Raw genomic sequence first — 15000 nt, 5'->3', positions numbered from 1 at the left:
TGTTCAGGGTGGTATGGCCGTAAGCAATTAGTGCAGGCGCAAAACCAGGTTTTATACAGTAGCACATAAGGAGTGAGAAAGCTGCTGAGGCTCGACGTTACACTTTTACAAAAACAATCATTAGTTAGATATAAACGGCAGTAATTGATTCAGTAGGACTCCTTATCCATGTAAACGATCATTGTGACATCTGAATTCATTAATTATCTGAAATACACTGCGTGTGCGTGTGATGTTAAATGTTTGAACCAAGGTTAACGGTTAAAGTGTCAGAGAATGGGTGGTGATTTTTTGACGTCCTCCCATGATCTGAAGTGAGCGTTCGTGTTTGTGTTGGTGAAAGTTTAAGAAATGTACAACTGTCGGTTCAGCTCTCTGGTGCTCCCTGCTGGCAGTATCACTATACTGTCCTCACGTTTCACAAAAACAGTTTTGAGAGACGTTGTCAGTTTTTGTATGTTGCTTAAATCCTCCAAAGCGGTTGGCAGTAAACATCAGGTCACGGTACGCCACGGAGTCAATGAGCTCGAGTTGAAAAATAAATAGCTTACAGCACCTGGTATTCCCAGGCGGTCTCCCATCCAAGTACTAACCAGGCCCGACCCTGCTTAGCTTCCGAGATCAGACGAGATCGGGCGTGTTCAGGGTGGTATGGCCGTAAGCAATTAGTGCAGGCGCAAAACCAGGTTTTATACAGTAGCAGATAAGGAGTGAGAAAGCTGCTGAGGCTTGACGTTTCACTTTTACAAAAACAATCATTAGTTAGATATAAACGGCAGTAATTGATTCAGTAGGACTCCTTATCCATGTAAACGATCATTGTGACATCTGAATTCATTAATTATCTGAAATACACTGCGTGTGTGTGTGATGTTAAATGTTTGAACCAAGGTTAACGGTTAAAGTGTCAGAGAATGGGTGGTGATTTTTTGACGTCCTCCCATGATCTGAAGTGAGCGTGCGTGTTTGTGTTGGTGAAAGTTTAAGAAATGTACAACTGTCGGTTCAGCTCTCTGGTGCTCCCTGCTGGCAGTATCACTATACTGTCCTCATGTTTCACAAAAATAAGTTTTGAGAGACGTTGTCAGTTTTTGTATGTTGCTTAAATCCTCCAAAGCGGTTGGCAGTAAACATCAGGTCACGGTACGCCACGGAGTCAATGAGCTCGAGTTGAAAAAGAAAAAGCTTACAGCACCTGGTATTCCCAGGCGGTCTCCCATCCAAGTACTAACCAGGCCCGACCCTGCTTAGCTTCCGAGATCAGACGAGATCGGGCGTGTTCAGGGTGGTATGGCCGTAAGCAATTAGTGCAGGCGCAAAACCAGGTTTTATACAGTAGCACATAAGGAGTGAGAAAGCTGCTGAGGCTCGACGTTACACTTTTACAAAAACAATCATTAGTTAGATATAAACGGCAGTAATTGATTCAGTAGGACTCCTTATCCATGTAAACGATCATTGTGACATCTGAATTCATTAATTATCTGAAATACACTGCGTGTGCGTGTGATGTTAAATGTTTGAACCAAGGTTAACGGTTAAAGTGTCAGAGAATGGGTGGTGATTTTTTGACGTCCTCCCATGATCTGAAGTGAGCGTGCGTGTTTGTGTTGGTGAAAGTTTAAGAAATGTACAACTGTCGGTTCAGCTCTCTGGTGCTCCCTGCTGGCAGTATCACTATACTGTCCTCATGTTTCACAAAAATAGTTTTGAGAGACGTTGTCAGTTTTTGTATGTTGCTTAAATCCTCCAAAGCGGTTGGCAGTAAACATCAGGTCACGGTACGCCACGGTAGGCCACGGAGTCAATGAGCTCGAGTTGAAAAAGAAAAAGCTTACAGCACCTGGTATTCCCAGGCGGTCTCCCATCCAAGTACTAACCAGGCCCGACCCTGCTTAGCTTCCGAGATCAGACGAGATCGGGCGTGTTCAGGGTGGTATGGCCGTAAGCAATTAGTGCAGGCGCAAAACCAGGTTTTATACAGTAGCACATAAGGAGTGAGAAAGCTGCTGAGGCTTGACGTTACACTTTTACAAAAACAATCATTAGTTAGATATAAACGGCAGTAATTGATTCAGTAGGACTCCTTATCCATGTAAACGATCATTGTGACATCTGAATTCATTAATTATCTGAAATACACTGCGTGTGCGTGTGATGTTAAATGTTTGAACCAAGGTTAACGGTTAAAGTGTCAGAGAATGGGTGGTGATTTTTTGACGTCCTCCCATGATCTGAAGTGAGCGTGCGTGTTTGTGTTGGTGAAAGTTTAAGAAATGTACAACTGTCGGTTCAGCTCTCTGGTGCTCCCTGCTGGCAGTATCACTATACTGTCCTCATGTTTCACAAAAATAATTTTGAGAGACGTTGTCAGTTTTTGTATGTTGCTTAAATCCTCCAAAGCGGTTGGCAGTAAACATCAGGTCACGGTACGCCACGGAGTCAATGAGCTCGAGTTGAAAAAGAAAAAGCTTACAGCACCTGGTATTCCCAGGCGGTCTCCCATCCAAGTACTAACCAGGCCCGACCCTGCTTAGCTTCCGAGATCAGACGAGATCGGGCGTGTTCAGGGTGGTATGGCCGTAAGCAATTAGTGCAGGCGCAAAACCAGGTTTTATACAGTAGCACATAAGGAGTGAGAAAGCTGCTGAGGCTCGACGTTACACTTTTACAAAAACAATCATTAGTTAGATATAAACGGCAGTAATTGATTCAGTAGGACTCCTTATCCATGTAAACGATCATTGTGACATCTGAATTCATTAATTATCTGAAATACACTGCGTGTGCGTGTGATGTTAAATGTTTGAACCAAGGTTAACGGTTAAAGTGTCAGAGAATGGGTGGTGATTTTTTGACGTCCTCCCATGATCTGAAGTGAGCGTGCGTGTTTGTGTTGGTGAAAGTTTAAGAAATGTACAACTGTCGGTTCAGCTCTCTGGTGCTCCCTGCTGGCAGTATCACTATACTGTCCTCATGTTTCACAAAAATAGTTTTGAGAGACGTTGTCAGTTTTTGTATGTTGCTTAAATCCTCCAAAGCGGTTGGCAGTAAACATCAGGTCACGGTACGCCACGGAGTCAATGAGCTCGAGTTGAAAAAGAAATAGCTTACAGCACCTGGTATTCCCAGGCGGTCTCCCATCCAAGTACTAACCAGGCCCGACCCTGCTTAGCTTCCGAGATCAGACGAGATCGGGCGTGTTCAGGGTGGTATGGCCGTAAGCAATAGTGCAGGCGCAAAACCAGGTTTTATACAGTAGCACATAAGGAGTGAGAAAGCTGCTGAGGCTCGACGTTACACTTTTACAAAAACAATCATTAGTTAGATATAAACGGCAGTAATTGATTCAGTAGGACTCCTTATCCATGTAAACGATCATTGTGACATCTGAATTCATTAATTATCTGAAATACACTGCGTGTGCGTGTGATGTTAAATGTTTGAACCAAGGTTAACGGTTAAAGTGTCAGAGAATGGGTGGTGATTTTTTGACGTCCTCCCATGATCTGAAGTGAGCGTGCGTGTTTGTGTTGGTGAAAGTTTAAGAAATGTACAACTGTCGGTTCAGCTCTTTGGTGCTCCCTGCTGGCAGTATCACTATACTGTCCTCATGTTTCACAAAAATAGTTTTGAGAGACGTTGTCAGTTTTTGTATGTTGCTTAAATCCTCCAAAGCGGTTGGCAGTAAACATCAGGTCACGGTAGGCACGGTAGCCACGGAGTCAATGAGCTCGAGTTGAAAAAGAAAAGCTTACAGCACCTGGTATTCCCAGGCGGTCTCCCATCCAAGTACTAACCAGGCCCGACCCTGCTTAGCTTCCGAGATCAGACGAGATCGGGCGTGTTCAGGGTGGTATGGCCGTAAGCAATTAGTGCAGGCGCAAAACCAGGTTTTATACAGTAGCACATAAGGAGTGAGAAAGCTGCTGAGGCTCGACGTTACACTTTTACAAAAACAATCATTAGTTAGATATAAACGGCAGTAATTGATTCAGTAGGACTCCTTATCCATGTAAACGATCATTGTGACATCTGAATTCATTAATTATCTGAAATACACTGCGTGTGCGTGTGATGTTAAATGTTTGAACCAAGGTTAACGGTTAAAGTGTCAGAGAATGGGTGGTGATTTTTTGACGTCCTCCCATGATCTGAAGTGAGCGTGCGTGTTTGTGTTGGTGAAAGTTTAAGAAATGTACAACTGTCGGTTCAGCTCTCTGGTGCTCCCTGCTGGCAGTATCACTATACTGTCCTCACGTTTCACAAAAACAGTTTTGAGAGACGTTGTCAGTTTTTGTATGTTGCTTAAATCCTCCAAAGCGGTTGGCAGTAAACATCAGGTCACGGTACGCCACGGAGTCAATGAGCTCGAGTTGAAAAAGAAAAAGCTTACAGCACCTGGTATTCCCAGGCGGTCTCCCATCCAAGTACTAACCAGGCCCGACCCTGCTTAGCTTCCGAGATCAGACGAGATCGGGCGTGTTCAGGGTGGTATGGCCGTAAGCAATTAGTGCAGGCGCAAAACCAGGTTTTATACAGTAGCACATAAGGAGTGAGAAAGCTGCTGAGGCTCGACGTTACACTTTTACAAAAACAATCATTAGTTAGATATAAACGGCAGTAATTGATTCAGTAGGACTCCTTATCCATGTAAACGATCATTGTGACATCTGAATTCATTAATTATCTGAAATACACTGCGTGTGCGTGTGATGTTAAATGTTTGAACCAAGGTTAACGGTTAAAGTGTCAGAGAATGGGTGGTGATTTTTTGACGTCCTCCCATGATCTGAAGTGAGCGTGCGTGTTTGTGTTGGTGAAAGTTTAAGAAATGTACAACTGTCGGTTCAGCTCTCTGGTGCTCCCTGCTGGCAGTATCACTATACTGTCCTCATGTTTCACAAAAATAGTTTTGAGAGACGTTGTCAGTTTTTGTATGTTGCTTAAATCCTCCAAAGCGGTTGGCAGTAAACATCAGGTCACGGTACGCCACGGAGTCAATGAGCTCGAGTTGAAAAAGAAATAGCTTACAGCACCTGGTATTCCCAGGCGGTCTCCCATCCAAGTACTAACCAGGCCCGACCCTGCTTAGCTTCCGAGATCAGACGAGATCGGGCGTGTTCAGGGTGGTATGGCCGTAAGCAATTAGTGCAGGCGCAAAACCAGGTTTTATACAGTAGCACATAAGGAGTGAGAAAGCTGCTGAGGCTCGACGTTACACTTTTACAAAAACAATCATTAGTTAGATATAAACGGCAGTAATTGATTCAGTAGGACTCCTTATCCATGTAAACGATCATTGTGACATCTGAATTCATTAATTATCTGAAATACACTGCGTGTGCGTGTGATGTTAAATGTTTGAACCAAGGTTAACGGTTAAAGTGTCAGAGAATGGGTGGTGATTTTTTGACGTCCTCCCATGATCTGAAGTGAGCGTGCGTGTTTGTGTTGGTGAAAGTTTAAGAAATGTACAACTGTCGGTTCAGCTCTCTGGTGCTCCCTGCTGGCAGTATCACTATACTGTCCTCATGTTTCACAAAAATAGTTTTGAGAGACGTTGTCAGTTTTTGTATGTTGCTTAAATCCTCCAAAGCGGTTGGCAGTAAACATCAGGTCACGGTACGCCACGGAGTCAATGAGCTCGAGTTGAAAAAGAAAAAGCTTACAGCACCTGGTATTCCCAGGCGGTCTCCCATCCAAGTACTAACCAGGCCCGACCCTGCTTAGCTTCCGAGATCAGACGAGATCGGGCGTGTTCAGGGTGGTATGGCCGTAAGCAATTAGTGCAGGCGCAAAACCAGGTTTTATACAGTAGCACATAAGGAGTGAGAAAGCTGCTGAGGCTCGACGTTACACTCTTACAAAAACAATCATTAGTTAGATATAAACGGCAGTAATTGATTCAGTAGGACTCCTTATCCATGTAAACGATCATTGTGACATCTGAATTCATTAATTATCTGAAATACACTGCGTGTGCGTGTGATGTTAAATGTTTGAACCAAGGTTAACGGTTAAAGTGTCAGAGAATGGGTGGTGATTTTTTGACGTCCTCCCATGATCTGAAGTGAGCGTGCGTGTTTGTGTTGGTGAAAGTTTAAGAAATGTACAACTGTCGGTTCAGCTCTCTGGTGCTCCCTGCTGGCAGTATCACTATACTGTCCTCATGTTTCACAAAAATAGTTTTGAGAGACGTTGTCAGTTTTTGTATGTTGCTTAAATCCTCCAAAGCGGTTGGCAGTAAACATCAGGTCACGGTAGGTCCACGGTAGGCCACGGAGTCAATGAGCTCGAGTTGAAAAAGAAAAGCTTACAGCACCTGGTATTCCCAGGCGGTCTCCCATCCAAGTACTAACCAGGCCCGACCCTGCTTAGCTTCCGAGATCAGACGAGATCGGGCGTGTTCAGGGTGGTATGGCCGTAAGCAATTAGTGCAGGCGCAAAACCAGGTTTTATACAGTAGCACATAAGGAGTGAGAAAGCTGCTGAGGCTCGACGTTACACTTTTACAAAAACAATCATTAGTTAGATATAAACGGCAGTAATTGATTCAGTAGGACTCCTTATCCATGTAAACGATCATTGTGACATCTGAATTCATTAATTATCTGAAATACACTGCGTGTGCGTGTGATGTTAAATGTTTGAACCAAGGTTAACGGTTAAAGTGTCAGAGAATGGGTGGTGATTTTTGACGTCCTCCCATGATCTGAAGTGAGCGTGCGTGTTTGTGTTGGTGAAAGTTTAAGAAATGTACAACTGTCGGTTCAGCTCTCTGGTGCTCCCTGCTGGCAGTATCACTATACTGTCCTCATGTTTCACAAAAATAGTTTTGAGAGACGTTGTCAGTTTTTGTATGTTGCTTAAATCCTCCAAAGCGGTTGGCAGTAAACATCAGGTCACGGTACGCCACGGAGTCAATGAGCTCGAGTTGAAAAAGAAAAAGCTTACAGCACCTGGTATTCCCAGGCGGTCTCCCATCCAAGTACTAACCAGGCCCGACCCTGCTTAGCTTCCGAGATCAGACGAGATCGGGCGTGTTCAGGGTGGTATGGCCGTAAGCAATTAGTGCAGGCGCAAAACCAGGTTTTATACAGTAGCACATAAGGAGTGAGAAAGCTGCTGAGGCTCGACGTTACACTTTTACAAAAACAATCATTAGTTAGATATAAACGGCAGTAATTGATTCAGTAGGACTCCTTATCCATGTAAACGATCATTGTGACATCTGAATTCATTAATTATCTGAAATACACTGCGTGTGCGTGTGATGTTAAATGTTTGAACCAAGGTTAACGGTTAAAGTGTCAGAGAATGGGTGGTGATTTTTTGACGTCCTCCCATGATCTGAAGTGAGCGTGCGTGTTTGTGTTGGTGAAAGTTTAAGAAATGTACAACTGTCGGTTCAGCTCTCTGGTGCTCCCTGCTGGCAGTATCACTATACTGTCCTCATGTTTCACAAAAACAGTTTTGAGAGACGTTGTCAGTTTTTGTATGTTGCTTAAATCCTCCAAAGCGGTTGGCAGTAAACATCAGGTCACGGTACGCCACGTTAGGCCACGGAGTCAATGAGCTCGAGTTGAAAAAGAAAAAGCTTACAGCACCTGGTATTCCCAGGCGGTCTCCCATCCAAGTACTAACCAGGCCCGACCCTGCTTAGCTTCCGAGATCAGACGAGATCGGGCGTGTTCAGGGTAGGTATGGCCGTAAGCAATTAGTGCAGGCGCAAAACCAGGTTTTATACAGTAGCACATAAGGAGTGAGAAAGCTGCTGAGGCTCGACGTTACACTTTTACAAAAACAATCATTAGTTAGATATAAACGGCAGTAATTGATTCAGTAGGACTCCTTATCCATGTAAACGATCATTGTGACATCTGAATTCATTAATTATCTGAAATACACTGCGTGTGCGTGTGATGTTAAATGTTTGAACCAAGGTTAACGGTTAAAGTGTCAGAGAATGGGTGGTGATTTTTTGACGTCCTCCCATGATCTGAAGTGAGCGTGCGTGTTTGTGTTGGTGAAAGTTTAAGAAATGTACAACTGTCGGTTCAGCTCTCTGGTGCTCCCTGCTGGCAGTATCACTATACTGTCCTCATGTTTCACAAAAACAGTTTTGAGAGACGTTGTCAGTTTTTGTATGTTGCTTAAATCCTCCAAAGCGGTTGGCAGTAAACATCAGGTCACGGTACGCCACGGTAGGCCACGGAGTCAATGAGCTCGAGTTGAAAAAGAAAAGCTTACAGCACCTGGTATTCCCAGGCGGTCTCCCATCCAAGTACTAACCAGGCCCGACCCTGCTTAGCTTCCGAGATCAGACGAGATCGGGCGTGTTCAGGGTGGTATGGCCGTAAGCAATTAGTGCAGGCGCAAAACCAGGTTTTATACAGTAGCACATAAGGAGTGAGAAAGCTGCTGAGGCTCGACGTTACACTTTTACAAAAACAATCATTAGTTAGATATAAACGGCAGTAATTGATTCAGTAGGACTCCTTATCCATGTAAACGATCATTGTGACATCTGAATTCATTAATTATCTGAAATACACTGCGTGTGCGTGTGATGTTAAATGTTTGAACCAAGGTTAACGGTTAAAGTGTCAGAGAATGGGTGGTGATTTTTTGACGTCCTCCCATGATCTGAAGTGAGCGTGCGTGTTTGTGTTGGTGAAAGTTTAAGAAATGTACAACTGTCGGTTCAGCTCTCTGGTGCTCCCTGCTGGCAGTATCACTATACTGTCCTCATGTTTCACAAAAATAGTTTTGAGAGACGTTGTCAGTTTTTGTATGTTGCTTAAATCCTCCAAAGCGGTTGGCAGTAAACATCAGGTCACGGTACGCCAGGGAGTCAATGAGCTCGAGTTGAAAAAGAAAAAGCTTACAGCACCTGGTATTCCCAGGCGGTCTCCCATCCAAGTACTAACCAGGCCCGACCCTGCTTAGCTTCCGAGATCAGACGAGATCGGGCGTGTTCAGGGTGGTATGGCCATAAGCAATTAGTGCAGGCGCAAAACCAGGTTTTATACAGTAGCACATAAGGAGTGAGAAAGCTGCTGAGGCTCGACGTTACACTCTTACAAAAACAATCATTAGTTAGATATAAACGGCAGTAATTGATTCAGTAGGACTCCTTATCCATGTAAACGATCATTGTGACATCTGAATTCATTAATTATCTGAAATACACTGCGTGTGCGTGTGATGTTAAATGTTTGAACCAAGGTTAACGGTTAAAGTGTCAGAGAATGGGTGGTGATTTTTTGACGTCCTCCCATGATCTGAAGTGAGCGTGCGTGTTTGTGTTGGTGAAAGTTTAAGAAATGTACAACTGTCGGTTCAGCTCTCTGGTGCTCCCTGCTGGCAGTATCACTATACTGTCCTCATGTTTCACAAAAACAGTTTTGAGAGACGTTGTCAGTTTTTGTATGTTGCTTAAATCCTCCAAAGCGGTTGGCAGTAAACATCAGGTCACGGTACGCCACGGTAGGCCATCGGAGTCAATGAGCTCGAGTTGAAAAAGAAAAAGCTTACAGCACCTGGTATTCCCAGGCGGTCTCCCATCCAAGTACTAACCAGGCCCGACCCTGCTTAGCTTCCGAGATTCAGACGAGATCGGGCGTGTTCAGGGTGGTATGGCCGTAAGCAATTAGTGCAGGCGCAAAACCAGGTTTTATACAGTAGCACATAAGGAGTGAGAAAGCTGCTGAGGCTCGACGTTACACTTTACAAAAACAATCATTAGTTAGATATAAACGGCAGTAATTGATTCAGTAGGACTCCTTATCCATGTAAACGATCATTGTGACATCTGAATTCATTAATTATCTGAAATACACTGCGTGTGCGTGTGATGTTAAATGTTTGAACCAAGGTTAACGGTTAAAGTGTCAGAGAATGGGTGGTGATTTTTTGACGTCCTCCCATGATCTGAAGTGAGCGTGCGTGTTTGTGTTGGTGAAAGTTTAAGAAATGTACAACTGTCGGTTCAGCTCTCTGGTGCTCCCTGCTGGCAGTATCACTATACTGTCCTCATGTTTCACAAAAATAGTTTTGAGAGACGTTGTCAGTTTTTGTATGTTGCTTAAATCCTCCAAAGCGGTTGGCAGTAAACATCAGGTCACGGTACGCCACGGTAGGCCACGGAGTCAATGAGCTCGAGTTGAAAAAGAAAAAGCTTACAGCACCTGGTATTCCCAGGCGGTCTCCCATCCAAGTACTAACCAGGCCCGACCCTGCTTAGCTTCCGAGATCAGACGAGATCGGGCGTGTTCAGGGTGGTATGGCCGTAAGCAATTAGTGCAGGCGCAAAACCAGGTTTTATACAGTAGCACATAAGGAGTGAGAAAGCTGCTGAGGCTCGACGTTACACTCTTACAAAAACAATCATTAGTTAGATATAAACGGCAGTAATTGATTCAGTAAGACTCCTTATCCATGTAAACGATCATTGTGACATCTGAATTCATTAATTATCTGAAATACACTGCGTGTGCGTGTGATGTTAAATGTTTGAACCAAGGTTAACGGTTAAAGTGTCAGAGAATGGGTGGTGATTTTTTGACGTCCTCCCATGATCTGAAGTGAGCGTGCGTGTTTGTGTTGGTGAAAGTTTAAGAAATGTACAACTGTCGGTTCAGCTCTCTGGTGCTCCCTGCTGGCAGTATCACTATACTGTCCTCATGTTTCACAAAAATAGTTTTGAGAGACGTTGTCAGTTTTTGTATGTTGCTTAAATCCTCCAAAGCGGTTGGCAGTAAACATCAGGTCACGGTACGCCACAGGAGTCAATGAGCTCGAGTTGAAAAAGAAAAAGCTTACAGCACCTGGTATTCCCAGGCGGTACTCCCATCCAAGTACTAACCAGGCCCGACCCTGCTTAGCTTCCGAGATCAGACGAGATCGGGCGTGTTCAGGGTGGTATGGCCGTAAGCAATTAGTGCAGGCGCAAAACCAGGTTTTATACAGTAGCACATAAGGAGTGAGAAAGCTGCTGAGGCTCGACGTTACACTCTTACAAAAACAATCATTAGTTAGATATAAACGGCAGTAATTGATTCAGTAGGACTCCTTATCCATGTAAACGATCATTGTGACATCTGAATTCATTAATTATCTGAAATACACTGCGTGTGCGTGTGATGTTAAATGTTTGAACCAAGGTTAACGGTTAAAGTGTCAGAGAATGGGTGGTGATTTTTTGACGTCCTCCCATGATCTGAAGTGAGCGTGCGTGTTTGTGTTGGTGAAAGTTTAAGAAATGTACAACTGTCGGTTCAGCTCTCTGGTGCTCCCTGCTGGCAGTATCACTATACTGTCCTCATGTTTCACAAAAATAGTTTTGAGAGACGTTGTCAGTTTTTGTATGTTGCTTAAATCCTCCAAAGCGGTTGGCAGTAAACATCAGGTCACGGTACGCCACGGTAGGCCACGGAGTCAATGAGCTCGAGTTGAAAAAGAAAAAGCTTACAGCACCTGGTATTCCCAGGCGGTCTCCCATCCAAGTACTAACCAGGCCCGACCCTGCTTAGCTTCCGAGATCAGACGAGATCGGGCGTGTTCAGGGTGGTATGGCCGTAAGCAATTAGTGCAGGCGCAAAACCAGGTTTTATACAGTAGCACATAAGGAGTGAGAAAGCTGCTGAGGCTCGACGTTACACTCTTACAAAAACAATCATTAGTTAGATATAAACGGCAGTAATTGATTCAGTAAGACTCCTTATCCATGTAAACGATCATTGTGACATCTGAATTCATTAATTATCTGAAATACACTGCGTGTGCGTGTGATGTTAAATGTTTGAACCAAGGTTAACGGTTAAAGTGTCAGAGAATGGGTGGTGATTTTTTGACGTCCTCCCATGATCTGAAGTGAGCGTGCGTGTTTGTGTTGGTGAAAGTTTAAGAAATGTACAACTGTCGGTTCAGCTCTCTGGTGCTCCCTGCTGGCAGTATCACTATACTGTCCTCATGTTTCACAAAAATAGTTTTGAGAGACGTTGTCAGTTTTTGTATGTTGCTTAAATCCTCCAAAGCGGTTGGCAGTAAACATCAGGTCACGGTACGCCACGGTAGGCCACGGAGTCAATGAGCTCGAGTTGAAAAAGAAAAAGCTTACAGCACCTGGTATTCCCAGGCGGTCTCCCATCCAAGTACTAACCAGGCCCGACCCTGCTTAGCTTCCGAGATCAGACGAGATCGGGCGTGTTCAGGGTGGTATGGCCGTAAGCAATTAGTGCAGGCGCAAAACCAGGTTTTATACAGTAGCACATAAGGAGTGAGAAAGCTGCTGAGGCTCGACGTTACACTCTTACAAAAACAATCATTAGTTAGATATAAACGGCAGTAATTGATTCAGTAGGACTCCTTATCCATGTAAACGATCATTGTGACATCTGAATTCATTAATTATCTGAAATACACTGCGTGTGCGTGTGATGTTAAATGTTTGAACCAAGGTTAACGGTTAAAGTGTCAGAGAATGGGTGGTGATTTTTTGACGTCCTCCCATGATCTGAAGTGAGCGTGCGTGTTTGTGTTGGTGAAAGTTTAAGAAATGTACAACTGTCGGTTCAGCTCTCTGGTGCTCCCTGCTGGCAGTATCACTATACTGTCCTCATGTTTCACAAAAACTAGTTTTGAGAGACGTTGTCAGTTTTTGTATGTTGCTTAAATCCTCCAAAGCGGTTGGCAGTAAACATCAGGTCACGGTACGCCACGGTAGGCCACGGAGTCAATGAGCTCGAGTTGAAAAAGAAAAAGCTTACAGCACCTGGTATTCCCAGGCGGTCTCCCATCCAAGTACTAACCAGGCCCGACCCTGCTTAGCTTCCGAGATCAGACGAGATCGGGCGTGTTCAGGGTGGTATGGCCGTAAGCAATTAGTGCAGGCGCAAAACCAGGTTTTATACAGTAGCACATAAGGAGTGAGAAAGCTGCTGAGGCTCGACGTTACACTCTTACAAAAACAATCATTAGTTAGATATAAACGGCAGTAATTGATTCAGTAGGACTCCTTATCCATGTAAACGATCATTGTGACATCTGAATTCATTAATTATCTGAAATACACTGCGTGTGCGTGTGATGTTAAATGTTTGAACCAAGGTTAACGGTTAAAGTGTCAGAGAATGGGTGGTGATTTTTTGACGTCCTCCCATGATCTGAAGTGAGCGTGCGTGTTTGTGTTGGTGAAAGTTTAAGAAATGTACAACTGTCGGTTCAGCTCTCTGGTGCTCCCTGCTGGCAGTATCACTATACTGTCCTCATGTTTCACAAAAACTAGTTTTGAGAGACGTTGTCAGTTTTTGTATGTTGCTTAAATCCTCCAAAGCGGTTGGCAGTAAACATCAGGTCACGGTACGCCACGTTAGGCCACGGAGTCAATGAGCTCGAGTTGAAAAAGAAAAAGCTTACAGCACCTGGTATTCCCAGGCGGTCTCCCATCCAAGTACTAACCAGGCCCGACCCTGCTTAGCTTCCGAGATCAGACGAGATCGGGCGTGTTCAGGGTGGTATGGCCGTAAGCAATTAGTGCAGGCGCAAAACCAGGTTTTATACAGTAGCACATAAGGAGTGAGAAAGCTGCTGAGGCTCGACGTTACACTCTTACAAAAACAATCATTAGTTAGATATAAACGGCAGTAATTGATTCAGTAGGACTCCTTATCCATGTAAACGATCATTGTGACATCTGAATTCATTAATTATCTGAAATACACTGCGTGTGCGTGTGATGTTAAATGTTTGAACCAAGGTTAACGGTTAAAGTGTCAGAGAATGGGTGGTGATTTTTTGACGTCCTCCCATGATCTGAAGTGAGCGTGCGTGTTTGTGTTGGTGAAAGTTTAAGAAATGTACAACTGTCGGTTCAGCTCTCTGGTGCTCCCTGCTGGCAGTATCACTATACTGTCCTCATGTTTCACAAAAACAGTTTTGAGAGACGTTGTCAGTTTTTGTATGTTGCTTAAATCCTCCAAAGCGGTTGGCAGTAAACATCAGGTCACGGTACGCCACGGTAGGCCACGGAGTCAATGAGCTCGAGTTGAAAAAGAAAAAGCTTACAGCACCTGGTATTCCCAGGCGGTCTCCCATCCAAGTACTAACCAGGCCCGACCCTGCTTAGCTTCCGAGATCAGACGAGATCGGGCGTGTTCAGGGATGGTATGGCCGTAAGCAATTAGTGCAGGCGCAAAACCAGGTTTTATACAGTAGCACATAAGGAGTGAGAAAGCTGCTGAGGCTCGACGTTACACTTTTACAAAAACAATCATTAGTTAGATATAAACGGCAGTAATTGATTCAGTAGGACTCCTTATCCATGTAAACGATCATTGTGACATCTGAATTCATTAATTATCTGAAATACACTGCGTGTGCGTGTGATGTTAAATGTTTGAACCAAGGTTAACGGTTAAAGTGTCAGAGAATGGGTGGTGATTTTTTGACGTCCTCCCATGATCTGAAGTGAGCGTGCGTGTTTGTGTTGGTGAAAGTTTAAGAAATGTACAACTGTCGGTTCAGCTCTCTGGTGCTCCCTGCTGGCAGTATCACTATACTGTCCTCATGTTTCACAAAAACAGTTTTGAGAGACGTTGTCAGTTTTTGTATGTTGCTTAAATCCTCCAAAGCGGTTGGCAGTAAACATCAGGTCACGGTACGCCACGGTAGGCCACGGAGGCAATGAGCTCGAGTTGAAAAAGAAATAGCTTACAGCACCTGGTATTCCCAGGCGGTCTCCCATCCAAGTACTAACCAGGCCCGACCCTGCTTAGCTTCCGAGATCAGACGAGATCGGGCGTGTTCAGGGTGGTATGGCCGTAAGCAAATTAGTGCAGGCGCAAAACCAGGTTTTATACAGTAGCACATAAGGAGTGAGAAAGCTGCTGAGGCTCGACGTTACACTTTTACAAAAACAATCATTAGTTAGATATAAACGGCAGTAATTGATTCAGTAGGACTCCTTATCCATGTAAACGATCATTGTGACATCTG

At 44.3% G+C, this 15000-nt stretch overlaps 24 non-coding genes across 24 annotated transcripts in view; all 24 read right to left on the bottom strand.

The window, feature by feature from the left end:
• The window catches only part of LOC130398457 (5S ribosomal RNA), a 119-nt gene extending 94 nt beyond the window's left edge, over window positions 1-25 (bottom strand). Inside the window, exon 1 of the ribosomal RNA XR_008901026.1 lies at window positions 1-25. This exon is cut by the window's left edge and continues 94 nt beyond it. This is a non-coding gene — a ribosomal RNA (5S ribosomal RNA).
• Window positions 26-544: 519 nt separating this feature from the next.
• LOC130398456 (5S ribosomal RNA) lies at window positions 545-663 on the bottom strand. The gene has a single exon (XR_008901025.1). It is a non-coding gene; the product is annotated as a 5S ribosomal RNA (ribosomal RNA).
• A 520-nt stretch (window positions 664-1183) lies between these two features.
• Window positions 1184-1302, bottom strand: LOC130398454 (5S ribosomal RNA). The gene has a single exon (XR_008901024.1). It is a non-coding gene; the product is annotated as a 5S ribosomal RNA (ribosomal RNA).
• Window positions 1303-1831: 529 nt separating this feature from the next.
• LOC130398453 (5S ribosomal RNA) lies at window positions 1832-1950 on the bottom strand. Its single transcript, XR_008901023.1, has one exon. It is a non-coding gene; the product is annotated as a 5S ribosomal RNA (ribosomal RNA).
• Window positions 1951-2469: 519 nt separating this feature from the next.
• LOC130398452 (5S ribosomal RNA) lies at window positions 2470-2588 on the bottom strand. The gene has a single exon (XR_008901022.1). It is a non-coding gene; the product is annotated as a 5S ribosomal RNA (ribosomal RNA).
• Window positions 2589-3107: 519 nt separating this feature from the next.
• On the bottom strand, window positions 3108-3226 carry LOC130398450 (5S ribosomal RNA). Its single transcript, XR_008901020.1, has one exon. It is a non-coding gene; the product is annotated as a 5S ribosomal RNA (ribosomal RNA).
• Window positions 3227-3751: 525 nt separating this feature from the next.
• LOC130398449 (5S ribosomal RNA) lies at window positions 3752-3870 on the bottom strand. The gene has a single exon (XR_008901019.1). It is a non-coding gene; the product is annotated as a 5S ribosomal RNA (ribosomal RNA).
• Window positions 3871-4389: 519 nt separating this feature from the next.
• LOC130398448 (5S ribosomal RNA) lies at window positions 4390-4508 on the bottom strand. Its single transcript, XR_008901018.1, has one exon. It is a non-coding gene; the product is annotated as a 5S ribosomal RNA (ribosomal RNA).
• A 519-nt stretch (window positions 4509-5027) lies between these two features.
• Window positions 5028-5146, bottom strand: LOC130398447 (5S ribosomal RNA). Its single transcript, XR_008901017.1, has one exon. It is a non-coding gene; the product is annotated as a 5S ribosomal RNA (ribosomal RNA).
• A 519-nt stretch (window positions 5147-5665) lies between these two features.
• Window positions 5666-5784, bottom strand: LOC130398446 (5S ribosomal RNA). Its single transcript, XR_008901016.1, has one exon. It is a non-coding gene; the product is annotated as a 5S ribosomal RNA (ribosomal RNA).
• A 529-nt stretch (window positions 5785-6313) lies between these two features.
• Window positions 6314-6432, bottom strand: LOC130398444 (5S ribosomal RNA). Its single transcript, XR_008901014.1, has one exon. It is a non-coding gene; the product is annotated as a 5S ribosomal RNA (ribosomal RNA).
• Window positions 6433-6950: 518 nt separating this feature from the next.
• LOC130398443 (5S ribosomal RNA) lies at window positions 6951-7069 on the bottom strand. Its single transcript, XR_008901013.1, has one exon. It is a non-coding gene; the product is annotated as a 5S ribosomal RNA (ribosomal RNA).
• Window positions 7070-7598: 529 nt separating this feature from the next.
• On the bottom strand, window positions 7599-7718 carry LOC130400803 (5S ribosomal RNA). Its single transcript, XR_008903276.1, has one exon. It is a non-coding gene; the product is annotated as a 5S ribosomal RNA (ribosomal RNA).
• Window positions 7719-8246: 528 nt separating this feature from the next.
• On the bottom strand, window positions 8247-8365 carry LOC130398442 (5S ribosomal RNA). The gene has a single exon (XR_008901012.1). It is a non-coding gene; the product is annotated as a 5S ribosomal RNA (ribosomal RNA).
• Window positions 8366-8884: 519 nt separating this feature from the next.
• LOC130399738 (5S ribosomal RNA) lies at window positions 8885-9003 on the bottom strand. The gene has a single exon (XR_008902238.1). It is a non-coding gene; the product is annotated as a 5S ribosomal RNA (ribosomal RNA).
• A 530-nt stretch (window positions 9004-9533) lies between these two features.
• LOC130400773 (5S ribosomal RNA) lies at window positions 9534-9653 on the bottom strand. Its single transcript, XR_008903246.1, has one exon. It is a non-coding gene; the product is annotated as a 5S ribosomal RNA (ribosomal RNA).
• A 528-nt stretch (window positions 9654-10181) lies between these two features.
• LOC130398441 (5S ribosomal RNA) lies at window positions 10182-10300 on the bottom strand. The gene has a single exon (XR_008901011.1). It is a non-coding gene; the product is annotated as a 5S ribosomal RNA (ribosomal RNA).
• Window positions 10301-10820: 520 nt separating this feature from the next.
• LOC130394345 (5S ribosomal RNA) lies at window positions 10821-10940 on the bottom strand. The gene has a single exon (XR_008897513.1). It is a non-coding gene; the product is annotated as a 5S ribosomal RNA (ribosomal RNA).
• Window positions 10941-11469: 529 nt separating this feature from the next.
• Window positions 11470-11588, bottom strand: LOC130398440 (5S ribosomal RNA). Its single transcript, XR_008901010.1, has one exon. It is a non-coding gene; the product is annotated as a 5S ribosomal RNA (ribosomal RNA).
• Window positions 11589-12117: 529 nt separating this feature from the next.
• Window positions 12118-12236, bottom strand: LOC130398437 (5S ribosomal RNA). The gene has a single exon (XR_008901008.1). It is a non-coding gene; the product is annotated as a 5S ribosomal RNA (ribosomal RNA).
• A 530-nt stretch (window positions 12237-12766) lies between these two features.
• LOC130398436 (5S ribosomal RNA) lies at window positions 12767-12885 on the bottom strand. Its single transcript, XR_008901007.1, has one exon. It is a non-coding gene; the product is annotated as a 5S ribosomal RNA (ribosomal RNA).
• Window positions 12886-13415: 530 nt separating this feature from the next.
• Window positions 13416-13534, bottom strand: LOC130398435 (5S ribosomal RNA). Its single transcript, XR_008901006.1, has one exon. It is a non-coding gene; the product is annotated as a 5S ribosomal RNA (ribosomal RNA).
• Window positions 13535-14063: 529 nt separating this feature from the next.
• Window positions 14064-14183, bottom strand: LOC130400964 (5S ribosomal RNA). Its single transcript, XR_008903430.1, has one exon. It is a non-coding gene; the product is annotated as a 5S ribosomal RNA (ribosomal RNA).
• Window positions 14184-14712: 529 nt separating this feature from the next.
• On the bottom strand, window positions 14713-14831 carry LOC130398434 (5S ribosomal RNA). The gene has a single exon (XR_008901005.1). It is a non-coding gene; the product is annotated as a 5S ribosomal RNA (ribosomal RNA).
• Between the last annotated feature and the right edge of the window lie 169 nt (window positions 14832-15000).

Source organism: Gadus chalcogrammus, chromosome 12 (assembly GCF_026213295.1).
Source record: "Gadus chalcogrammus isolate NIFS_2021 chromosome 12, NIFS_Gcha_1.0, whole genome shotgun sequence".
Lineage (NCBI taxonomy): Eukaryota > Metazoa > Chordata > Actinopteri > Gadiformes > Gadidae > Gadus > Gadus chalcogrammus.
The sequence above is the reverse complement of the archived record's forward strand: the minus strand, read 5'-3'. Positions and strand labels throughout refer to the sequence as shown.